General features: G+C 40.5%; 1 pseudogene; it reads right to left on the bottom strand.

Moving 5' to 3' along the window:
• LOC129633794 (olfactory receptor 5M9-like) lies at window positions 1-25,920 on the bottom strand (annotated as a pseudogene).
• Window positions 25,921-27,393: the final 1,473 nt, after the last annotated feature.

Here is a 27,393-nt window from a genome sequence, read left to right as displayed (position 1 = left end):
AGAATGTAATGTGAGTGACAAGAATTTGGAATCAAACAATACCTTCATCATAGCAATCAAATGTTTAACAGGACATTCTTCTGATCAAAAGTTAGATTTTAAATGACAAAAATCCATACTGCTTCATCTTTTTAAACTATAAGAAGGACATGATAGGCTTTACTCATAAATTTTTCACCTATTTAAATCAATGAAGAGAAAAACAACTAGCCAAAATCCAAACCAAAGAGTAGAATTACGGTGAGTCAACAGATTGCTTGAAACACAAATAGTGTTAATTATAGAGCAATACATACTGAGAGCTAACCTTCTGATTGATTCATGACACTAGTTGAAGATTATGAATACATTTTTGTTTTCAAAAGTCCATGTATGTATGAATGTTATTGAAAGCTTTTTTGGTAAATGAGGATCCACCAACTTTTATACTCATGGAAAAGTGATGAAGTCTTAATTTTTTCTCATGAAATTATGTATTACTTATAAAACAAGTGAAAAGCAATTATATATAGAAAATATCCTAAAGAAAGCATATTAAACTCTTACAAAGATACCTCCAAATTAACATGTGCTTGCTGCTGCTGCTGCTGCTGCTGCTGCTGCTAAGCCGCTTCAGTCGTGTCCAACTCTGTGCGACCCCACAGACAGCAGCCCACCAGGCTCCCCCGTCCCTGGGATTCTCCAGGCAAGAATACTGGAGTGGGTTGCCATTTCCTTCTCCAACATGTGCTTATGCAAATGTATTTATGAGTTATCCAATGACTACACCTAGCACAATTTTACATACACTGTGACTAACAGTAATAGGTCAGGGTTAGTATGTTTGCATATGTAGATAAAGGAGGCTTAGTCCTGAGAGTCCATTCACGGGGTAAACCATCACTGTGTTAGACTGGACCTCTTAGTACATTTAAATGTTGCCTGTATACAGTCTATTTTAAACAGGGAATTTATATGCCTGGACATTTATAGCAGGAAGCAGCATACACGGAATTAGGTACTGCAGGTTCACTGCCTCAAGTCTGCTTTGACGATTGCTCTGTTGACCACCTCTTTCACATCTTTGTTTCTCAAACTGTAGATTATGGGATTCAGCATGGGAATCACTGTGGTCTAAAACACAGCCACCATCTTCCCCTGCTCCACAGACTCTTCAGTGGGCCTCCTGAGATACATGAAGAGGAGAGCCCCATAAAACATGGTAACAGCTGTCAGGTGGGACCCACACGTGGAGAATGCCTTCCTCCTGCCATCGGCAGAGCACATGTGCAGCACGGCCGCTATGATGAGTGTATAGGAAATGAGAACCACTGAGAGGGAATATGTGAAATTTATCCCAGCAATAACAATCATGGTGCATTCTTTAATGTGGACCCCTCCACAGGCAATCTTGATAAGAGCAGGGTCAGCACAATAGAAGTGGTTGATTTCAAAGTTTTCACAGAAGCACAGGCCATATGTCCACAGTGTGCAGATTAGGCTAACAGAGAATCCATAGATGTATGTCACAGAGATGAGATGAGCACAGACAGTCCTGGACATTTTACTGCCATAAAGCAGAGGGTTGCAGACAGCCATGTAGCGATCAAAGGCCATCACAGCCAAGATATATACTTCCACGTGGACAAGGGCTGTGAAGAAGTAACACTGCACCAAACACCCCCACATAGGAAATGGTTTTTGTTTGATAGTAAGTTTTCCAGCATCTTCAGAGTGACATTGGAGGAGAACCACCCATCCACAAAAGACAAATGACTCAAGAAAAAGTACATGGAGCTGTATACCTGTGGAGGATTCATTTTGATGTTTGGCAAAACTAATACAATTATGCAAAGTTTAAAAATAAAATAAAATTTTAAAAAATAAATTAATTAATTAAAAAAAAAAGAAAAAAAATAATCATATCAATGTTCCCTATCAGAGTGATCGTGTAAACTACTAGAAACACCACAAAAAAAGAGAACTTGAAGCTCCTGATGACTGGTCAACCTCAGAAGAACAAATTCTGTCACATCTGTGAAATTTGGCATTGCCTTCACTTAGACCCAGTCTTCATTGCCTATGGACAAATTAAAAGAAATGAATGGATTTATTTTATTCTTGAAAATTTTGAGTCATGTTTATCAGTATTCTACTTCATATAATATAAAAATCAATGTAGACTTTGCACAAAGTTTAATATGAGTATATAATCACATTTATTTCCTTTAATAGGACTTATAGGTAATTATTACAATATTTATTAGTTTCTTAACTCTAGAACAGACAATTACATTCATATACTACTAGTATTAGACACTTATTTTTGCTAAATTATTTCAATGATGCTAACATAATAGAGTGCTAATAGAAGTAAAGCTAGACTGAGAGTCATCAGAGAATGACCAAATCGATTTCAACAAATTGTCTTATAGGAAATGACTTGAGACTCATAAATGTAAATATTCAATAAGTTCAGACAACTACTTTGTACTGAACAGGGAAGTAATAAGAGTGAATCATTGAAATTCTATTTCCATTTAATACTATTTGTGTGTATGATGGTAGCCTCTCATTTTCTATACTAATACAAATGCACATGTAATATTAACTTACTCATTTCCCTATGACTGGAAGATATCCTTTTTGAAAAATGTATTTATTTATTTTTGGCTGTGCTTGGGCGCCTCCTGGTTGGGGTGTGTGGGCTTCTCACTGCAGCGGCTTCTCCTGCTGTGGAGCACTGACTCCAGGTGAGCAGGCTTCAATGGTCTTGGCTCACAGGTTCTAGAGCGCAGGCTCAGTAGTCGTGGCTCTCGGGCTTAGCTGTTCCATGGCATGTGGAATCTTCCTACAACCAGGGATCGAACTTATGTCCCCTACATTGGTAGGCATATTCTTATCCACTGAGCCACCAGGGAAGTCCAGAAGATATCTTCTTATATACTCGATTTTATGGGATGATTGTCTTAAACCTTGGTCTTACAATCTAGTCATTGACATAGTTTTCTACATTATGCTAGCATATGATGTAAAAAGCTTTAAACTTATGAAAACCCTAGTCATGTTTTATTTTATTTAGCTATATATTTCACTTGCTTGATTACTGCTGCTTGCAGGATGAGGTAAGCAGTATTTAACAACACAGACTGTATCAGTTTAACAGTTATCTCAGAAAAGTAAACCGCAAGTAGATCAATCACCATATCAAAATTATATCAATAGATAAGTTCTATATACATATAAAATTCAGGTGCCATGCTTTTAAAATTATTGTCTTATTTCAGATTCTACTGCTTTTCAGCAACAATCCATTTTATGTATAATTATTTATTTTCAAATGCAATGTCATTGCAATTAAAATGTCCACAAGGAATGTCTTCTCTGTTTAATACACTTCCCCAGATAAGTCTTCTGAGAAGTAAACTGCTCTGAGTACTTAGGGATGCATCTGTAGGATTAACATCATCTCAGGAATTTAAGATCCCCATAATAATATTGCTTGAAGGGAATATTATGACATAAAATGGGCTGTAGTTCTAATTTCTTATAAGAATTCCTTTACAAACATCAAAATCAATGTTATATCAAATATATTTGCTATATTATATTTATTATTTATTACATTATATCTAGAAGTAGTCTAAGTTTTGTAATATGAAATTGAACAAGCTACACGGGATTTTGGTTTGCATCATAATTGATTCTTTTTGAAAAGGAGTGAATGAAAAATACAGAAATGAGACAATCTAGGGAATGGAACCACTGTGAGATGAAAATGGAGCATGCTGATAAACACAGAAATAAGAAGAGGCAGGATGCACACAGAGTGGTCAAAGATCTCTTTGAGGATGTGACTTTTCAGTTACGGGCAAGTAGCCAGTTATGTAAAAGTATTGAGGAAAAAGAAAATAAAAATACAAAAAGTTAGAAGAGGAACTATTTTAAAAAGTGTATAAACTCTGATTGTATCATGGCTCCCTCCAACTAGTAGCAACTCACAATTTGGAAGTTGATTAATCTCTGTAAACACTCTTCCTACCCCTGAAATTATTCATATGGGAATTAAATACACCATAGAGAAAATGATCTGGGCACGTAACATAGTCACTGATATTTCAGTTCTGGTCTGGGTTCACCTGTACCCTATATTTTCATGATCATAGATCTTCTGGCTTCTAAGTGCGGATAAACTAAACCAGATGAGAGTTACTGATTTTGACTGGGAGATAGAGCTAAGACCAAGAATTTTCGTATATAAAAACTCTTACCTCTGCTTGGTGAACCCATAATTACCTAATTAACAGAGTTTGATTTAGATTATTGGTACAACTAATTATAAGAGGATGAGATCATTAGATAGCATCACCAACTCAGACATGAGTCTGAGCAAACTCTAGGACATAGTGAAGGACAGAGGAGCCTGGCATTCTGTAGTCCATGGAGTCTCAAATAGCCAAATATGACTTAGTGACTGAACAACAACAGCAACTAAATATATATAAAAAATAATCAAGGCACCTAAGAAACATAAAGTAATACTACTTCTCCAATTTCCCTTCCTGTGTGATATGTGGGTTTTCCTCTACTTTTCATAATCATTAGCTCTGTGATAGTAGAGTTTGTCTCATTCATTTTAGAACACTTCAAACTGACTACATTATATTACTGACTACTTTATATATTGTAGACATTCAGGGATATTCACACGTTTTTTAAGCATCCTGATCTCCAGATCAGCTTCATAGAATGCATTACTGTGTCCATAACTAATAAAATCTCTATTTAAAAAATTGTTCTAGTGGCAACAGTCTCAGTTTTAAGGTAAGATAATAGCTAACTTTTGTTGAATCCTTACACAATCTTTTATAAATAAAGGTCCCATGAGAGAGGTTCTAATTAGCATATCTTTCTGAAAAATGAGAAAACTGAAGCACTGACAGACTAAGAGGCTCTCCTTGGATCCAACATCTGCAAACTGGCCAGATGGAAATGCAAACCAATTAACTGAACTCTAGGGGTACACTCAATAACTTTATATCACTACTGCCTCTTTGATAACTTTTTCTAATATTCTATTTCTCTACATTTAAAATGCAGTTTGATTATCATCCAAAAAAGGGGAAAAGTTATCCTTTTGATAATTCATGCTTGATGAACCAGAAGAGCTTGACATGGCTATAGAGCCTGAAAAACAGAGTTCTTGGACCACCATTATCTATGCCTCTCAAGGTTAAGTGATCCCATAGTCCTAGGGCCAGATGACCAAAGTAACTTCTCATAGACAGCCACTTTATTAGACAACTGTGCATCATCTCTTAAAGCAATTAAGCATATAGAATGTATAATTTATAAATTTTAAAAAATCACTTTCATTAACTTTTCAGGAATTTTACACACACACACACACGATACAGCAAAGGTATAATTATTTCTTCAATATAGTGAAAGACAGGGAAGCATGGCATGCTACAGTCCATGGGATGGCAAAGAGTAGGACACAACTTAGTGACTGAACTGAGAATAACAATCATTCCCAATGACACAATACTTTCAATTCCATTCAGATACATTTTAAAACACAATGTGAAAATCACTGGGTTTGTAGGGAAGACATAAAAGGCAAAACCTAAAGAGCAAAAATTCTTGTAAGTCCCTATGGTAGCAAGATATTCTTATGAATTTTTATATCAACTATTAATATAAATAATAATATTTCCCAAGTATATAATTCCAGACAATAAAACACTGTGATAACAAATAGGTCCACAAGTAAGGTCTTAGTCTCTTCTTCAAAAAAGGGCTAAAAATTAAAGATGTGACTGCATTAATCTCTATTGCAAAGAGTATAAAATTTGCAGACCTGCCTTCAGCAGCAACAAGAAAACGATGATAATTCCTCACTATTTATAATAGAATCTTGAACACTGCACACATTGAGAGCATCTCCCCAAGGAACTATCCAGATAATGATGAAACACATTATAATTAAAATTATAGAAACATCTCAGGAGTAAGGGAAGTTAAGGCGGTTTAATCAGAAGAATATCTTCTGATAACATTATGTGACCAGTATCCTTAATATCATGGGTATAATCTCTCCCATCTTTACATGGTATAATATCTGCCTCAGGAAAGCACCTTGCACCTCAGGAAAACATTCTTGGTTTGCATTATACAATGTTGCTCAGTCACTTTGTTTTCTATTGTGCTTTTAGTTCTAATAAGCATTATCTTTCAGGCCAAACACAGCAATGCACACCCTATGCATCTCATGGCTGTTGAAGAGATCCCAGGTGCCTCAAAAGTACAGATCACATAGAAACATCTAGGGAGAATGAGTACAAGTAGAGGTCATTAGTGGAGAAGTTGACTGTAGTAGAACAATTTATCAGTGAACTTGGGCTCTTTTTGGAGTCAGTAGAGCATCAACTTCGATGTCAGATCGGAAATAAAATCTTCACTCTGCACCATAATTAACTGCCTGTCTTTGGAAAAGTAAGGATTCTCAGTTTCAAAGTTCATGTGTAGAAAAAGAAAACTGCTGTCTCACAGTGAGGTATGCGGATCGCAGACAACATTGGGAAATTCCTAGCACAATGCCTGTCTCTGATGAGGCAGTCAAAAAATTAAAATGGGCTGTGAAGTTTCACCTATTAACAGTTCACAAGATCTCGCCACCTATTTGTGATCGTGATCACTATTATCTCTGTGTTGAAGGGTAAAATAAAAAAAAAATTTTTTTAAAAACCTATGTAAAATAATTCTGAGGTTCAGTTTCTTCACAAAATATGGATAGTAGGGGCTTCCCTGATGGCTCAGACTGAAAAGAATCTGCCTGTAATGCAGGAGACCCAGGTTTGATCCCTGAGTCCTGAAGATCCTCTGGAAAAAGGAATGGCTATCCACTCCAGTATTCTTGGTGCTTCTCTGGTAGCTCAGACATCAAAGATAGCTAGCAGATTAAATAATCTGAATGGAAACCAAGATTGTTCATAAATTCCCATTTGTACTACCTCAATTTTGCTGGAAAATCATGGACAGAATGATACTCAGGCCAAGTTTTCCTCTTCAGTGCCCAAGGATCCCAGACTCCTCCTTAGTTCCTTCTCACCTTTTATGGAGAAGCTACATAAGGCAAATTCATTGGCACCAGATTATTATAACTTAACTTGCACTCCCTCGAGAAAAAGGGAATTTAAAACAAGAAAGCATTGTGTGTGTGAGTGTGTCTGTATGTATGTGTGTGTGTGTTAAAGAGGGAGAGAGCAAGGAAGAGAGTCAAGGTTAAATACATTTTATACTAGAGATGCTTAACTATAAAAAAATTTATATATATATATATATATATATGTATGAATGAGATCTATTTTTTAAAGTGCTTTACAGAACTATCCTGAATTTTCTGCAAATAGCAAAATTGCTTTAAATTCTCCAAAAGAATCAAGATTTGGAGAGATTATGAGCCAGAAGTGATCTTGGAGGTCAGATAATTCATCCTAAAAATTAACTGGATGAATGACACAAAATGAGTGGTTCAAGGCCACCCACAAATTGTTTTGAAAATTGGAAACTAAAACCAGGAACATAACTTAACCAAAAACCTTGACATCATCATTCTTCATGCAACACTGAAACAAATCTCAAAAAAGTAAAGAAAGTGGTTCATTGGGAAAAAAAAGAGAGAGAGATGACAAATATTATCCAAATCCATTTGCCAAATTCACTTGCTAAATTCAGACTTAAATTGGAGAAGGTAGGGACAACCACTAGACCATTCAGCTATGACCTAAGTCAAATCCCTTACAATCATACAGGGGAAGTGACAAATAGATTCAAGGGATTAGATCTGCTAGACAGAGTGCCTAAAGAAGTATGAACGGAGGTTCATGACATTGTACAGAAGGCAGGGATCAAGATGATACCCAAGAAAAAGAAGTGCAAAAAACACAAAATGGTTGTTTGAGAAGGCCTCACAAATAGCTGAAAAAAGAAGAGAAGTGAAAATCAAAGGAGAAAAGGAAAGATCAGTTCAGCTCAGTTCAGTTCAGTCACTCAGTCATGTCCGACTCTTTGCGACCCCATGAATTGCAGCACGCCAGGCTTCCCTGTCCATCACCAACTCCCGGAGTTCACTCAGACTCATGTCCATTGAGTCAGTGATGCCATCCAGCCATCTCATCCTCTATCGTCCCCTTCTCCTCCTGCCCCCAATCCCTCCCAGCATCAGAGTCTTTTCCAATGAGTCAACTCTTCGCATGAGGTGGCCAAAGTACTGCAGTTTCAGCTTTAGCATCATTCCTTCCAAAGAAAACCTAGGGCTGATCTCCTTCAGAATGGACTGGTTGGATCTCCTTGCAGTCCAAGGGACTCTCAAGAGTCTTCTCCAACACCACAGTTCAAAAGCATCAATTCTTCTGCGCTCAGCTTTCTTCACAGTCCAACTCTCACATCCATACATGACCACAGGAAAAACCATAGCCTTGACTAGATGGACCTTTGTTGGCAAAGTAATGTCTCTGCTTTTGAATATGCTATCTAGGTTTGCCATAACTTTTCTTCCAAGGAGTAAGCATCTTTTAATTTCATGGCTGCAGTCACCATCTGCAGTGATTTTGGAGCCCAAAAAAATAAAGTCCCTCACTGCTTCCACTGTTTCCCCATCTATTTGCCAAGAAGTGATGGGACCAGATGCCATGATCTTCGTTTTCTGAATGTTGAGTTTTAAGCCAACTTTTTCACTCTCTTCTTTCACCTTCATTAAGAGGCTTTTTAGTTCCTCTTCACTTTCTGCCATAAGGGTGGTGTCATCTGCATATCTGAGGTTATCGATATTTCTCCCAGCAATCTAGATTCCAGCTTGTGTTTCTTCCAGCCCAGCATTTCTCACGATGTTCTCTGCACATAAGTTATAAGCAGGGTGATAATATACTGCCTTGATGTACTCCTTTTCCTATTTGGAAACAGTCTATCATTGCACGTCCAGTTCTAACTGTTGCTTCCTGACCTGCATACAAATTTCTCAAGAGGCAGGTCAGGTGGTCTGGTATTCCCATCTCTTTCAGAATGTCCCACAGTTTATTGTGATCCACACAGTCAAAGGCTTTTGCATAGTCAACAAAGCAGAAATAGATGTTTTTCTGGCACTCTCCTGCTTTTTTGATGATTCAGCAGATGTTGGCAATTTGGTCTCTGTTTCTTCTGCCTTTTCTAAAACCAGCTTGAACATCTTGAAGTTCACGGTTCATGTATTGCTGAAGCCTGGCTTGGAGAATTTTGAGCATTACTTTACTAGCATGTGAGATGAGTGCAATTGTGCAGTAGTTTGAGCATTCTTTGGCATTGCCTTTCTTTGGGATTGGAATGAAAACTGACCTTTTCCAGTCCTGTGGCCACTGCTGAGTTTTCCAAATTTGCTGGCATATGGAGTGCAGCGCTTTCACAGCATCATCTTTCAGGATTTGAAAGAGCTCAACTGGAATTCCATCACCTCCACTAGCTTTCTTCGTAGTGATACTTTCTAAGGCCCACTTGACTTCACATTCCAGGATGTCTGGCTCTAGGTGAGTGATCACACCATCGTGATTATCTGGATCATGAAGATCTTTTTTGTACAGTTCTTCTGTGTGTTCTTGCCACCTCTTCTTAATGTCTTCTGCTTCTGTTAGGTCCATATCATTTCTGTCCTTTATCGAGCCCATCTTTGCATGAAATGTTCCCTTGGTATTTCTAATTTTCTTGAAGAAATCTCTAGTCTTTCCCATTCTATTGTTTTCCTCTATTTCTTTGCATTGACGGCTGAGGAAGGCTTTTTTATCTCTTCTTGCTATTCTTTGGAACTCTGCATTCAGATGCTTATATCTTTCCTTTTCCCCTTTGCTTTTTGCTTCTCTTCTTTTCACAGCTATTTGTAAGGCCTCCCCAGACAGCCATTTTGCTTTTTGCATTTCTTTTCCATGGAGATGGTCTTGATCCTTGTCTCCTGTACAATGTCACAAACTTCAGTCCATAGTTCATCAGGCACTCTATCTATCAGATCTAGTCCCTTAAATCTATTTCTCACTTCCATTGTATAATCATAAGGGATTTGATTTAGGTCATACCTGAATGGTCTAGTGGTTTTCCCTACTTTCTTCAGTTTCAGTCTGAATTTGGCAATAAGGAGTTCATGATCTGAGCCACAGTCAGCTCCTGGTCTTGTTTTTGTTGACTGTATAGAGCTTCTCCATCTTTGGCTGCAAAGAATATAATCAATCTGATTTCCGTGTTGACCATCTGGTGATGTCCATGTGTAGAATCTTCTCTTGTGTTGTTGGAAGAGGGTATTTGCTATGGCCTGTGCATTTTCTTGGCAAAACTCTATTAATCTTTGCCCTGTTTCATTCTGTATTCCAAGGATAAATTTGCCTGTTACTCCAGGTGTTTCTTGACGTCCTACTTTTTATTCCAGTCCCCTATAATGAAAAGGACATCTTTTTTGGGTGTTAGTTCTAAAAGGTCTTGTAGGTCTTCATAGAACCATTCAACTTCAGCTTCTTCAGCGTTACTGGTTGGGGAGGGCCTAGAGGAGCTATTCCACGTTCAAGGTCAGAAGGGGTGGTGATGAGGAGATACCCCTCATCCAAGGTAAGGAACAGTGGCTGCACTTTGCTGGAGCAGCTGTGAAGAGATACCCTGCATCCAAAGTAAGAGAACCCAAGTAAGATGGTAGGTGTTGCAAGAGGGCATCAGAGGGCAGACACACTGAAACCATACTCACAGAAAACTAGTCAATCTAATCACACTAGGACCACAGCCTTGCCTAACTCAATGAAACTAGGCCATGCCCGTGGGGCCACCCAAGACGGGCAGGTCATGGTGGAGAGGTCTGACAGAATGTGGCCCACTGGAGAAGGGAATAGTAAACCACTTCAGTATTCTTGCCTTGAGAACCCCATGAACAGTATGAAAGGGCAAAATGATAGGATACTGAAAGAGGAACTCCCCAGTTCAGTAGATGCCCAGTATGCTATTGAAGATCAGTGGAGAAATAACTCCAGAAAGAATGAAGGGATGGAGCCAAAGCAAAAACAATACCCAGTTGTGGATGTGACTGGTGATAGAAGCAAGGTCTGATGCTGTAAAGAGCAATATTGCATAGGAACCTGGAATGTCAGGTCCATGAATCAAGGCAAATTGGAAGTGGTCAAACAAGAGATGGCAAGAGTGAATGTCTGCTGGGAGCCAGCATGGGAGTTCCCACCCATGACAAAGGTCATGTGGAGAGGATCTGACATGCAAAGGCGAATCAGAACTCGAGAGGCCCCCTGATCCTGCCTGAGCATCTACCCCAAAACCAAAATCTTTCTGTTTTACTATTTCATGACTTTCACCAACTCCTCTGACATTAACAGGGGGCTATCCCCGACCACCTTTCTCTGTAAAAAAGTCAATTTAAAACTCTAGTTAATAAGTCTCCTGGGCATAATAGGAGTGTTTCCATTCAAACCCCTCTGATGACTTTCTAGCTTGTCGGACAGGTTTGTTCAGATTCACAGCCTCCCAACCACGAGAGGCACGGGAAGCTTAAGATATTCTAACAATGCAGAGCTTCTCAGAGACTTAAAATTGTTAAATAGAACTAGTAGAGGATTTCTTTGTTGAGCTAATGCTTGCTGCCAAGTTTCCATATCCCTTACCTACTGTGTCCCTGGGAGTTGGTTAATATAGTTGGTGTATAGAAATGCAAGTAGTAGTTTTAATGTTCGTAACCTTGGACCCTTGAGTTAATTCTTTTTTGTTATAGCCCACCACGGTTTTGCCCTATAGGAATGCAACTTTATCTAATGCTTTCGGAGGGTGGCACCTGACTTTAGAATAATCACCTTTAGAGAAAAATAAGTTTTCTGAAGAAAGGGTCATAAAATGTTAACAGGCCTCCTGGCCAAAAGATGATGTAAATCACCTAAAGCTTTTGCATATGATAAGTTTGCAGAAAAAAAGCCTGGCTTCGATAAGGATCAAGGACTGCTGACATTGCATGACTCTTCCCCCATTATCCTCTATGCACAACTTAAGGTATAAAAACTACTTTGGAAAATAAAGTGCGGGCCTTGCTTACTGAAGCTCTTTCTCTTTCCTTTTCTTTTTCAGGCTGATTTCCCTGGAGTGCAGGGGCTCTCTGCATTCAGTTTCCTTCCTGAGCTTCTAAGACCCACTCAAGAAGGTGCCTAAGGTGGGGCACCTTCCACGATTCGAGAGGGCGCCTGCGGCCTACGTGAACAGAGCAAGTCCCGTACTGGGGCTTTATTGGCTTTCTGCATAAACCAAGGAATATAAGCCTCTTTTCTCTCCTCTATTTTCTTAACTGCAAAATTATTTCCTTATCTCTTTATCTATTCTTTTGCCAACGCCGTCTTCCGGAGGGAATCCCTGGATCCAACTGGGGCTGGTCCCCAGTAAACATCGACATTCTAGGAATCAGCAAACTACAATGGACTGGAATGGTTGAATTTAACTCAGATGATCATTATATCTACTACTACGGGCAGGAATCCCTCAGAAGAAATGGAGTAGCCATCAAGGTCAACAAAAGAATTTGAAATACAGTACTTGGATGCAATCTCAAAAACGACAGAATGATCTCTGTTCATTTCCAAGGCAAACCATTCAAAGGAAAGATATACCCATTCAAATGCAGAGTTCCAAACAATAGCAAGGAGAGATAAGAAAACATTCCTCAGCCTTCCTTGGCAAAGAAATAGAGGAAAAAATAGAATGGGAAAGACTAGATATCACTTCAAGAAAATTAGAGATACCAAGAAAATGTTTCATGCAAAGAGGAGCATGATAAAGGACAGAAGTGGTATGGACCTAACAGAAGCAGAAGATATTGAAAAGAGGTGGCAAGAATACACAGAAGAGCTGTACAAAAAAGATCTTCATGACCCAGATAACCACGATGGTGTGATCACTCACCTAGAACCAGATATCCTGGAAGGCGAAGTCAAGTGGGCCTTAGGAAGCATCACTGTGAACAAAGCTAGTGGAGGTGATGGAATTCCAGTTGAGCTATTCCAAATCTTAAAAGATGATGCTATGAAAGTGCTGCACTTAGCATGCCAGCAAATTTGGAAAACTCATCAGTGGCCACGGAACTGGAAAATGTCAGTTTTCATTCCAATCACAAAGAAAGGCAATGCCTAAGAATGCTCAAACTACCACACAAGTGCACTCATCTCATTTGCGAGTTAAGTAATGCTCAAAATTCTCCAAGCCAGGCTTCAGCAGTACATGAACTTCCAGATGTTCAAGTTGGTTTTAGAAAAGGCAGAGGAACCAGAGATCAAATTGCCAACATCTGTTGGAAAAACATTGAAAAAAAAAAACAAGAAATTTCCAGGAAAAAAATCTATTTCTGCTTTAATGACTATGCCAAAGCCTTTCACTGTGTGGATCACAATAAACTGTGGGAAAATTCTGAAAGAGATGGGAATACCAGACCACTTGACCTGCCTCTTGAGAAATCTATATGTAGGTCAGAAAGCAACAGTTAGAACAACAGTCTGGTTCCAAATCGGGAAAGGAGTCTGTCAAGGCTATCTTGTCACCCTGCTTATTTAACTGATATGCAGAGTACATCATGAGAAACACTGGGCTGGATGAAGCACAAGCTGGAATCAAGATTGCTGGGAGGAATACCAACATCCTCAGATATGCAAATGATACCACCCTTACGGCAGAAAGTGAAGAAGAACTAAAGAGCCTCTTGATGAAAGTGAAAGAGGAGAGTGAGAAGGTTGGCTTAAAGCTCAACATTCAGAAAACTAAGGTTATGTCATCTAGTCCCATCACTTCATAGCAACAAGATGGGGAAACAGTGGAAACAGTGATAGACTTTATTTTTGGAGCTCCAGAATCACTGCAGATGGTGACTGCAGCCATGAATGTAAAAGACACTTACCCTTTGGAAGGAAAGTTATTACCAACCTAGACAGCATATTAAAAAGCAGAGACGTTACTTTTCCAGCAAAGGTCCATCTAGTCAAGGCTATCATTTTTCCAGTAGTTATGTATGGATGTGAGAGTTGGACTATAAAGAAAGCTGAAAAAATAAAAAATAAAGAAAGCTGAGTGCCGAAGAATTGTTGCTTTTTAACTGTGGTGTTGGAGAAGACTCTTGAGAGTCCCTTGGACAGAAAGGAGATCCAACCAGTCCATCCTAAAGGAAATCAATCCTGAATATTCATTGGAAGGGCTAATGTTGAAGCTGAAACTCCAATACTTTGGCCACCTAATTTGAAGAACTGACTCATTTGAAAAGACCCTGATGCTGGGAAAGACTGAAGGTGGGAGGAGAAGGGGACAACAGAGGATGAGATGGTTGAATGGCATCACCAACTCAGTGGACATGAGTTTGAGTAAACTCCAGGAGTTGGTGATGAACATGGAGGCCTGACGTGCTGCAGTCTATGGGTTGCAAAGTGTCGGCCACGACTAAGTGACTGAACTGAACTGAGTAGAATTTACTGATAAAAACATGGGCTATGGCATGAACTTGTTGAATTCCCATTCTGGCTTTAACAATTTTGATCCATGCACTCTGGACAATGTTTCTTAATATTTCTGGGCTTCATCTTTTTTTTTTTTTTTTTTTTGGTCAAAATGGATTCCTTATATGGGTAGGTTTATTTTGAGGATTATGCAACAGAAAGTATGCACTATGGAACGTACGGTTCTCCATACATGTCTGTGTGTGTTTGTGTGCATGCTCAGTCATTTCTGACACTTTGTACATTCATGGACTGGGCAGTCATCAATAAATGGTAGCTACGAGTCATTAGGAGAAGGCAATGGCACCCCACTCCAGTACTCTTGCCTGGAAAATCCCATGGGCGGAGGAGCCTGGTGGGCTGCTGTCTATGGGATCGCACAGAGTCGGACACAACTGAAGTGACTTCACTTTCACTTTTTGCTTTCCTGCATTGCAGAAGGAAATGGCAACCCACTCCAGTGTTCTTGCCTGGAGAATCCCAGGGACGGGGGAGGCTGGTGGGCTGCTGTCTATGGGATCGCACCGAGTCAGACACAACTGAAGTGACTTAGCAGTAGAAGCATGAGTCATTAAGTAAAGAATCATAGAGAATGGCATTCAATATATTCCTTACCATCCACCTAAATGACTCAAAGAATTATATAAGTAATAGTACCTAAAATAGTAAATATCCACATTTTTCTCATCATTGGTATTTGCTTTTTCTTTCTTGTCATTTATGAATCATAAGTCTAGTTTTGGCACATGATTGCCCAAATAAGAAAGCAGAGTTTTGATGGTTATAAATAAATGTATAATACAGAAGTCTACATACCTTTGAAGGAAGAGCCATTTTAGAAAGAGCATCAGTGTCATGGCTCTTCTGCTGAATAATGCAGGCAGGATTTATATATTTGTAGATTAATGCCATTTCCTTAAGAGATTATACATATAGGTGAGTATTAAGTAATTGCTTTGTTAGACAGTATTTTGCACTAAATGAGTTCTCTGGAGAAATAACAATTGGGTACAATGCAGATTTGCCATGGGGCCCAACTGGTTTCTAGTGCTTTTCTTTTTTAGATTCCGTGTCAATATTTTCCTTCACACATTAGGAAGTCTACATCATAATATTGATGTCTGCCATCGATACTCATGCTATATTCTGTTACCCATAACATTTGCTTAATCCAATTTAACACAATTTCTTCCACACAATTATCATAACTTTGTGCCACAACCTATTACCATCTCACTTTGGGTTATGGGTTGAAAAGTTTATTTAATATCCACATATCAAAATCTTGACTTCCAGTACTTCTGAATATGACTGAATTTGTAGATATAGTTTTTAAAGAGGAAATTAAATTGGAATCGGTTCAAATAGTGCATCCTAACCCAAGATGACTGGTATCTTTTTTAAGAAAGGAGATTAGAACACAAAAATGCACACAGGAAACACTGTGAGAGACACAGGAGGTGATGGGTGTCTATAAGCCAGATAGAAGCTTCAGAATGAAACCAACCCTACTAACATTTTGATCTTGAATTACTATCCTCCAAACTGGAAGGAAATCAGTCTCTTTTGTTTAAGCCACCCCAGTCTGTGGTACTTAGTTATAGCTGCTGCTGCTGCTGTTGCTGCTGCTAAGTCGCTTCAGTCGTGTCCAACTCTGTGAGACCCCATAGACGGCAGCCCACCCAGCTCTCCCGTCCCTGGGATTCTCCAGGCAAGAACACTGGAGTGGGTTGCCTTTTCCTTCTCCAAAGCATGAAAGTGAAAAGTGAAAGTGAAGTCTCTCAATCATGTCCGACTCCTAGCGATCCCGTGGACTGCAGCCCACCAGGCTCCTCCATCCATGGGACCTTCCCCGAAAGAGTACTGGAGTGGGTTGCCATTGCAGCCCTCGCAAACTAGTATGTTCTGCCTTCAGTAGACAAAGAGACTGCTTTCATATTCAAAGGAGGTTTTGCTTCTTTGAAGAGTAGTATCATTTTAAATATATTTCAAACGTTTACAGTACACATTCAAAATGTGCACAAAACATAAGTTAACAATTTATTGAATTTTTTCAAAGTAAAAATGCCTTTATGACCAAACTTCTACACCAAGTAGAAGACCAACACTACATCAGACAAACTTCTCCTCTTCTCTCTGAGTCAGTATTACTCAAGTTAGAGGAATCTTTACTTTTAGCACTCTACAAAGTTTGTGTCTTTTTCTGAATTTTACACAAGTGCAATCTAACAGAACACATTCTTTCATGTATAGTCTTCTGGTGAAAACTGTTGATATCTGAACATTATGTTAATGATTGCTTTAGCTTGTTTGGGCTGTTATAGTAATTATAACATAAGCATTTATTTATCACTGTTCTGAAAGCTGGAAGTTTAAGATTGGATTGGGTTATGATGAAAGCATTCTTCCTGGTTTGTAGATGGCTGTCTTTTTGCTGAGCCCACACATCACATGGGGCAAGGAAGTGCCCTGGGCTCTTTTATGAGGGCAATAATCCAGTTCATGGGCTTTCCTAGTAGCTCAGAAAGTAAAGAATATTCCTGCAGTGCAGGAGTCCTGAGTATGATCCTTGTGTAGGGAATGTTCCCTGGATCAGGAAATGGCAACCCACTCTAGTATTCTTGCCTGGAGAACCACATGGACAGAGGAGCCTGGCGGGTTACAGTCCATGGGGTCACAGAGTCGGACATGACTAAGCATGAGCAGGCACTAATTCAGTTCATGAGGGCAAAGCAAAGCCTTCATGACCTAATGACTTCCCTAAAGCCCCCGCATTCTAAATAGCAATGGTTCTTTTATTACTGTAAGTGTAGAGATCAAGCTGACAACATTCACTGAATCATGGAGAAATCAAAGGTGTCCCCAAAAAAATCTACTTCTGGATTGTACTCCAATTATACCAAAAAATCTGGAACAAACAACCTCATTAAAAATGTATAAATCTGAACACCTGGCCAAAGAAAATATAAAGATAGTAAATCAGCATATCAAAAATACTCAAAATCATATATCATAAGGAAATTACAAACTAAAACAACAGTGAAGTAGCACTGCACACCTATTAGATCCAGTAAACTCAAAAAAGGGGGGCACAGGGTGGGACTTCTCTGGTGGCTCAGTGGTAAAGAATCTGCCTGATAATGCAAAACACTCAAGTTCGATCCCTTACCCAGGAAGATCCCACATGCCACAGAGAAACTTAACTGGATTTTTCCTCAGCTAAACAAGGCTCACCTGTGACCTGAACACTACATGTCTAGTACTTAGTAAACAGCTTTGAAAAAATGTCCAGACAAAAATTATCACACAATTATACACAGGAGCTCTACTTCTAATAGCTAAAAACTTTCAAATATCAGGATGTCTTCGGTAGATGACTATGTAAGCAAACTGGGATACATCCAAAGTGAAGGGGAGCAAATGCTACCCCAAAATATACCCCTTCAGTGTGAGAATTAGTTGGACTTAATTAACTTTTTTTTTAAAGAGGGCACATGATCACCTCTGAAGCCCAAGTTCAAGATAGCTCTTCTGAGTCACATTTACAAGAGAAATCTCATTTCAAAGGAATTCTCTGTATATATCAGATAGAAGGATGACAGTCTTGTGAAACTCTTTTTTTATCAATAGGGAAAGCTAACATGTAAATCTGTACAACAACCATACCCTTCCTTTCCTTTGGTTTTATTTTTTAATATTTATTTGTTTTTTTATTTGGCTGAGCCAGGTTGACCTTCATTGAGGCAAGCCAGATATTTAGCTACAGCATGCAAACTCTTTGTTGTGGCATGGGAGATCTAGTTCTCTGATCAGGGATGGAACCTGGGCTTCCTTCTTAAGGAGTGTCCAGTCTTAGCCACTGGACCACCAGGAAGCCCCTGTTTTGTTTTTAGATGAAGACGGTATCTAAGGTGATATCTTGGGCCATTTCAGTCACTGACTCAGTTTCCTGAGTTTCTCCAAAGCATGTACAAGGTGCACATTATTAAACTGGTTTGCAAAACAAGTAAAGGTAGTTCATACTACAACACTGTATGCTTACAAATACGTAAATGGTAAATGGCATGTTATTTATTTTTAATTACTATGGGGGAAAAGAATGTAGTATTGATACATGTTACAAAATGAATAAACATTAAAAACATCTTTAGTGAAAAAAATCCACATAGAAAAGGCCACCCAGATCCCATATTCACCATGTCTTCTTTACATCCACCAAGTTTGTCCAAATGTCTGAAAATCTCAGTAACAGTCTAAAAAAAAATTGGATGAGGATGGGAAAAAAGATACATTCATACAATTGGGCAATTGCTGAAAGTGGAAGTGGGGCTGTGGATTACATTATAATGTAGAAACTATATGACTTCCTGATTTTGGAGATTATGTGCTGGTTCCACAGGAGAATGCACCCGTTTTGGGTAAAACACATGGAGTATTTAAGGTGATGTGGCAAATGTGAGTTTTTCTTTTACCATTATTAAGAGTTTCCTGCACATTTTAAGTTACTGCAAAGTAAATTATTTTTCAAAACAACCATATCAATACCACAAAAGGAAATCAGATCAGACAGGCTTGAAACTTTCTTATAGAGGCCAAGACTTACCCAGATGAAGTTCAAGGGAAGTTGTGATGTTCATTGCCCTTGAAGGAGTCCAAATGGAATTTACAAATAAAATTTCCCGCATAACTTCACAAAAAGTTGTTAGAATACATTCAGAAAAGTTGAATACTTTGGGATCAATTTACAATCATATAAAATACTACAATTTACCATCTGAATCAATATACGAAAATCAGTTGTGTTTCTATACACTAATAACAATCAGAAACAAAAATTAAGAAAAAAACTTAACCAAGGACATAAAAGACCAGTAGTCAGAAAACTAGAAAGCACTGATAAAGAAGCGAAAGAAAACACAAATATTCCATGCTCATGCACTGGAAGAATGAGTTATTTAAATGTCCATTCCAACAAAAGCCATCAGCAAATGCACTGCAATCAAAATATAATATCCAACGGCATTTTTCATAGAAATATTCATAGAATATTCCTAATAATATTCTGCAACAACTAGGGACCCTGAACAGCCAAAAAGACTCTGAAAAAGAAGAATGAACCTGGAGGCATCTTCCTCTCTGACTTCAAACTACATCATGGAGCTGCAGTAACCACAACAGTGAGGAACTGGCACAAACACAGGCACAGGGACTCGAGGAAAGAATAGAGAGCCCAGGAATAAAGCCACATGTTTGTGGACAGTTCATGAAAAGCCAAGAACGTGTGAAGAGGAAAGGACAGTCCTTTCAAGAAACAGTGACAGGAAAACTGGCCACCTACACCAAAGAACATCACTGGCCATCCTCTAGATCATACAGAAATCTAGCTAAAAACCCACCGTTTTGCACATGGAGCTCTTTCCTTCCTGAGTCCTCTGAGATGGACCTCCAGTCAGCATTCAGCTGGACACAGGAAACGTCTACTTCGTCCTCATTTCTCCCTCTTGCGGTGTTGCTGGTGGGCACTGAGGCAACCCCGCTCCTCTCAGCCTGGACGCAGCCCCGTTATCCAGAAGCCTGAGCCCTGGTGGTCCTGAGGAGACAAAGCTCCCGCCAGTTGGTCACCGAGCAGAGTCTGAAGGCAAAGCGTCCTGTGCCCACGGGTCAGAGCGGGGGTTGGCGCCCCCTGCGGGCCACCAGAGAAGAGTGGGCAGCCCCGCGCTCACAGACCTCAGAGGGCTCACCCAGAAGCAGCTCTGCTGTGAGCGCTCAGACTGAAAGCCCAAACTGAAACGGAGCCAAAAATCTCCAAGACACTGCTCAACACACGGCCAGGGAACAATTGATTAAAAACCATACGGAATGAAAGGAACATGAACACAAACTTTGCAACGGACACCACATTTCAATTAAAAACTATAAACATTTTAGAAAACAACAAAAGATCTACATGGCCTTGAGACTGGTGATGAGTTCTAAAACACAACAAAAAAGCCAATATACAAAATGTTTTAAATAAATTAATTAAAACACTGACTTTTAAAAGTGTATACATTCACTCCCTTACTCAAGAAAACCAAAGGACAAAGTGTTAGGGGAACCACTAACCAAAACCACCCGCCCATCCTTGCCAGGCACCAGAGAAACCACTTGCAGGAGTCATCTTACAACAGGAGGTCCTGGGTAAGGAACAAGGAACTAACAAGCTACCACCAACCAGAAGAATTCAGGAAAGGTCAAAGGAGATAGGAGACTCCAATCTGTAGGTCTTACCAGCCTCCCAGGATCTTCCTTGCCATAATCCACCTTGGATGAGTAATGCATATGCCACCAGGAAGGACCCCAATTCAGAATGACTGGCCAGAGACAAACCAGAAACTAATCCAATGCCCATAAAACCTGAGACTGTGAGCCACGTGGCAGAGCAGTTCTCTCAGCTTCCCTCACCCTCCCGCCCTCCACCCAGGCAGCCCTTCCCAATAAAATCTCTTGCTTTGAGAGCACACATCTCCTCAGACAATTCATTTCCAAGTGTCAGATAAGAGCCTGCTCTCAGGCCGTGGAAGGGGTCCCCACTTCCTGCATCAAAACCACAAACCAGGAGAAAATATCTTCCAAATGTGTATCTGTGCAGAAGGAAATGGCACCTACTCCAGTATTCTTGTCTGGGCAATCCCATGGACAGAGGAGCCTGGCGGGCTACAGTCCAACAGCAGGGCATTTTTGAAGAGAGGAAACAGTCCCAGGAAATTTGAGGAGCTTACCAAAGGCCCCAAAGCTTTCGATGGCACAGCCAGAACTGTGGCTGAGCACCCCCAGCTCCCAGGCCTCTTGATACTGGCCTCTCTCACCAGATACAGGTGTGGCAAACTAGAATCTAAAACACGGCTGAGGGCTTCCCTGGTAGCTGAGTATTAAATAATCTTCATGCCAATGCGGAAGACGCAGGTTGGATCCCTGTGCATGCTGTGGAGCAGCTAAGCCCACGCACCGCAACCACTGAGCCTGTGTTCTAGATCCCAGAAGCTGCAACTACTGAGCCCATGAGCCCCAGATTCTGTGTCCCACAACAACAGGAGCCACCAGTGAGAAGACCACACATCACAACCAGCGTAGCCCCTGCTCGCCATAACTAGACAAAAGCCCACACGATGAAGACCCAGCACAGCCAAACATTAATAATTTTTTTAAAACAATGCATATCTGATAATTTGTACTCAAATTATACCAAGAACTCTAGAGCAAACAAACCCATTAATAATTAGTAAAGACTGAAACAGAAACCTGGACACAGAGGGTACACTGATAGTAAACAACCATGAAAAAAACATACTCAAGATCCTGGTGGGATGCGTGCACAGCCACCTTTGGAAGACAGCCTGACAGTTTTTTCCAAAGCTAAACAGACTCATCTTAGGATGCAATGCTACACCTCTTGTATTTAGACAACAGCTTTGAAAAACTGTTCAAACAAAAACAAGCATAAAATAATGCACAGTAGCTCTATTCTGGGTTAAAAATTGGTTAAAAACTGAAAGACATCAGAATGTTCTTCTGTAAATGAATTCATAAGCAAATTAGGGCACATGTACATCAAGGGGAGCAGAATATGCCACCCCAAGTTGTGTCTTTTTGATATCAGGATCATTCTGTACTGACATTTAAAAAACAGCAGATTCAGGACAATGTTTGAAAATGCCCTTTTAGGAATTAAATTTATATTTATTAGGGAAATCTCCATTTGTAAGGCTGTCTCCACCTGAGTACCAGAAATGGAAGGATAACGAAGTCTTAAGAGAAGCTAGTCCATGGAGATGGCTTGGATGTAAATCTGCATACTATCCAGACCCTTGTTTACTGTGTTTTCCTTCCAAACCTCCCAAATCATTCCGTCTCCCCCACCAATATCTTTCTTTTGTTCTTAGCTAAAGACAGCATATAAGTTACAGGCTTGGGCCATTTCAGGTTTTCCTAGGTACCTTACAAGCATATAGGGGGTATGCATGGTAATAAGCTTCTGTTTTCCTCCAGTTCATCTGCCCTTCATTGCAGGGGAAGGTCTCAATGAGGAAAAGAGAAATATAAAGGGAACATTATTTTTCCTCCAACACACATGAATAGTATTCAGAAATATAATGGAATTAACCGTCAAACCAAGCAAAAACCATGGATGAATCTTACATGTATATTGCTAAGTGAAAGAATCCAGTCTACACACTAATGACACCATTTATACGACATTCTGAAAAAGGCAAAACAGACTTAGAACAAGATTATGAGGTAGGAGGTTCAATATTCCATCTGATACATTACAGATGAGATGGTTGGATGGCATCACCGACTCCATGGACGTGAGTTTGAGTAAGCTCCAGGAGTTGGTGATGGACAGAGAAGCTTGGTGTGCTGCAGTCCATGGGGTCGCAAACAGTCAGACACGACTGAGCGACTGAACTGAACTGACATTACAGATGAATATCTACCACTGTGCATTTGTGTAAACCCATAGAACTTTAGACCTCAGTTAGTAAATCATAATCTATTCAAATTTAGTTATTTAGGATATTAGAGTGTCACAGAATGGAACACAGAATGCAGCAGAGTCTAAATGACTCCGAAATGCATGGAAAAAACTCACTCTTTGTTGATGGCAAGGACGGCATAGGCTGACAAAAGTAAACTTTGGAAATGAACATAATCTGCTGGTCAAAGGCAATCTATACCATAGATAAACAGTGCACTCTGAATCCTTTCCCAAGGGAAACAGGAGCTAATAGTACTGAAACTACTGTACCAATAATCACATGGAACAAGCACTGAATACAATACATGACAAGTGGTGGAAGCCAGGCTTCTTACCACTGGAATGGGAAGTTACAGATAAACAAAAAGATTACAATATCCATGTCACAATGGACCAGGTTGGAGACATCTTCATAAATTACCTTTAGCTGAATACTTTTAATGATAAGCTGGAATGCATGTATATATTTCCATTAGGTTTAAATGTCAGCTGAGTACATTAGGTCCTATATGTCTGTTTTTAATATCATTCTCTAATAAAAGGGGAACAGGAAACTTCCCTGGTGGTCCAGTGGTAAAGAATCTGCCTACCAATGCAGGGAACACAAGTTCAATCCCCAGTCCTAGAAGATTCCACATGCCCAGGGGCAACTAAGCCTAGGTGCCACAACTGCTGGAGCCTGCAGGCTCTAGAGCCCAAGCTCTGGAACAAGAGGAGCCATTGCAATGAGAAGCCCAGGCACAGCAAACAGAGAGTAGCCTGTGCTCACTGCAACTGGAGAAACTCTGAATACAGCCACAAAGGCTCAGCATAGCCAAAAATAAATTAATTTAAAAAAAAATAAAAGAAGTTCTTTGAAGAAATGACTGAGACTAGGACTAAGACTAATTATATGAGCCAGAATAATCTTAAAGTATGAGAAAGTAAAGAAACACAAAGCAAAGAAACCCACAAAGAGAAATGTTAAATGAAAACAAGAGGCAATGGAAGTAGCTCTCAAAAGCCAAAACAAGAACAAACTAAGTAACCTAATGTAGTGCTGGATTGTCACCAAAAATTTAAATGAACCGTTAAGTTTTCCAAACTGATAAAAATAAATGATTACATAGTTTTATCTGTATACACCAGCAAGTAATATTCAGAAAAGGAATTTAAAAAACAATTCCCTTTCAATAATGTCAACATTAATAAAATAATTTCGAATAGATTTAATAGGGTGCCAAGACTGGTACACTGGAAATTATACATCATTGCTGAAAAAAATCCTAAATAAATGTAAAGATATTCCAGCAATGGAAACACTTAAGATGGCAATAATGTGTAATGCAGCTTCAATCTGAAATGAAGATTCAATATAAAGCTTCACTATGAATTTTAAAAGGTCTTTAGGAAGAAATACACAAGCTGACCCTAACATACATGTGGAATTAAAAGGGACTCCAAAGACCCAAAACAATCACATGAGTCTACAGTGCAAAGGTCCTCTGTGTGTGTGTTAAGTCACTTCAGTTGTGTCTGATGCTTTGTGACCCTATGGACTGTAGCCCACCAGGCTCCTCTGTATGGGGCATTATCCAAACAGGAATACTGGAGTGGATTGCCACGCCCTCCTCCAAGGGATTATCCAAAACCAAGGATCAAACTCTTACCTCTTCTGCTTTAGCAGGTAGGTTTTCACCACTAGCGCCACCTAGGGCAAAGGTGCCTAAATGAAGATCAGGGAAACCCAGTTAAGAGAAGGGACTTGGTCAGGATCAGGAAAGATCCTGATAATTCATTTCTGGATACCAAGCCTCTTGGATGGGGAGGGGAAATATCATACAGGCCTACTCTAAGGCCTAGATGAAGATCAGATTTAAAGAAAAATATGTCATTGCTGGTTTTCAGTCAAACAGACAGGTATAATGAAGGAAGGAACCCCTGGCCCTACAGGATTTGGCTGGGGACCAAGTCTGGGAAATTCTTATACATCAAGACATGGTTCTGAGCTGGATTTCCACAAACAAGAGTATCCCGTGCAAAGGACAACCCTGCAGAGGTCTGTGCCCATCAGACACAGGAAGAGACTGGCTGCAGGCTCCCAACAGCTCAGCATTTACAAGTGACCTCCCAGGGCCTTTGCCAAACTGCAGGGGCACCTCTGGGTTCTTTTCTGACTCTCTTCTCGAGAAATGCACATTTCTTTTTAGAATGCCACAGTGATAGGAAAATAGGCCTTCAGTTTTGGGACCTCAATTTACAAAAACCTGAGAAGTTCTATGGGTTTTGTTTTTAAAGGACCACATAATTTAGAATTTTTAAACGTTCTAATTATTCAGTTCCAAGACACCAAACTCATTGCAGAGAGTCTCTCCATGGAAAGGACCCTGTCAGCAGGACAGCCACTGATTCCACAATGAAAGAGCAGCAAAGTGCCCTCCTCCCTTCTCCTGGGCAACCAGGGTTTTAATCCATGCCATGCTAAGGTGCAATCCATCCCTTTCCCATTCCATCAGGTGGCCAAGGGCTGGCAGGACTTCAAAGGTGCAGGAGGTAGGGCTGGGCCAGCTGGCCAGAATGGGGGTTGGAGGTCCCAGCATGTGAGCGCACCATGCAGGATAATTCCCTTGGACTTCCCACAGGCCAAAGGTGACTCAAACCAATCGCTCTCAGGTTCTGCTCGCAGAGACCTCGCTGGGGGCAGTAGGCTGCTTGGGAAAACCGTGCGAGACTGAGCTTTTTGCGAGGTGGTAGGCTTGGGAATGTCCTCAAAGCCTTTATCCCAACGGCGACCCTTCCCGCGACCGCCAGTTTAGGGTTAGGAAGCTTTGGGACTGTGCCAAGGAAGGGTGTAATACGTGGTTCCCTGCTCCACCCTCCGCTTACCTGCGGTCCCCTTATCTGCGGTCCGCAACACCCCACCCCCCACCCCCGCTCCGTGCAAGAAAAGAGCGCTCCCAGCCGCCTGGCGCAGGCTCCCGTGACCCCTGCCAGCACGCGTGGGACCCAAGCTAAGAGCTGGGAGGAGGCGCGCAGGAGCGCGCCAGGTGCGCTCCGCCCTGACGCCAACCTCCGGAAGAAGCCCCAGGCCTCGCTGCTGCACCCAGGTGAGCCACAGCCAGTGCCGAGCAAATATTGCCCCGCCTGGGCCGCGTCCACGTAGAGCTGCAGATTCCCCACACTCGCGGGCCAGGGCGCCTGGGGCCTGGAGGCCCCTCTCCTGCCAGCGCCAGGGAGAAAGTGGCGCCCCTGCAACGCCGCTAGCGATGCCGTCGTTCCCCAACTCCCGGTGCAAGGAGACCAAGCCAGGCTAGACTCACCAAGACCAATGCCGCCAAGAGGACTGCCTGGCGGACCTGGCTTGGGCCAGAGGGCGCTGCAAGCCCCTACAAACAATTCAAGGTTTTAAATGAAAAAAGGACTTGGGTAGACCCTTTTCCAAATAAGACATGCAAATAGTCAACAAGCACATGAGAAGTTGAGGTGGATGGTGAGAATATGTGTACAACAATGTGATTGTAGTTAATGCCATAGAACTGTACATGTGAAATGGATTCCATGCTCAATGTTACCTATTTTTTAATAGGAATGAAAAATGAAAGAAGCAATAATTACAGGTTACAACATGGATGAACACTGAAGACATTAAGTCAAGTAAGTCACAGAAAAGGCCAACCGGGTCATAATCATCCTCTGTGCTTTTAATCCACAAGATTATCATGGGGGTCACTATGTCTTGGGTGCTGTGGGAGACTTGGTCATAGTGGAAACTGGGATATCTGGAATCTAGTTTTCCACATCAAACCACCAAAAAACTGTTAGAATACATGAATTCAGTAATGCTGCCAGGTACAAAAATCAATACACAAAAATCTGTTGTCTTTGTATACACTAATAAGGTGCCATTAGAAAGAGAAATTAAGCACTTCCCTGGTGGATCAGTGGTTGAGAATCCACCTACCAATGCATAGGGCAACGAAGCACCTGTGCCAGAAATACTAGCACCTGCACTATGAAGCACATGCTTCTCACCTAGAGTGTGCCCCTCACACAGCTGGAGAATGCACACACACAAAGCCCAGCATGGCCAACAGATAAACAAAATGTTTTAAAAGAAAGAGAAACTAGGAAAACAATCCCATTTACAATTGTATCAGAAAATACCTTGGAATAAATTTAATTAAGGGGACTTCCCTGGTGACCTAGTGGTTGACACTCCATGCTTCCAATGCAGGGGGCCTGGGTTCCATCCCTGGTCAGGAAACTTCGTCCCACATACTGCAACTAAGACCCAGTGCAGCCAAATAAATAAATAAATATATATATTAAAAAAAAAAAAACAAAAAACACCTCAAAGCCCACAAGGCCTCCAGGCAGGGAAGAAGC

Source organism: Bubalus kerabau, chromosome 19 (assembly GCF_029407905.1).
Source record: "Bubalus kerabau isolate K-KA32 ecotype Philippines breed swamp buffalo chromosome 19, PCC_UOA_SB_1v2, whole genome shotgun sequence".
Classification (NCBI taxonomy): Eukaryota; Metazoa; Chordata; class Mammalia; order Artiodactyla; family Bovidae; genus Bubalus; species Bubalus kerabau.
This window is presented reverse-complemented; position numbering and strand designations above follow the sequence as displayed.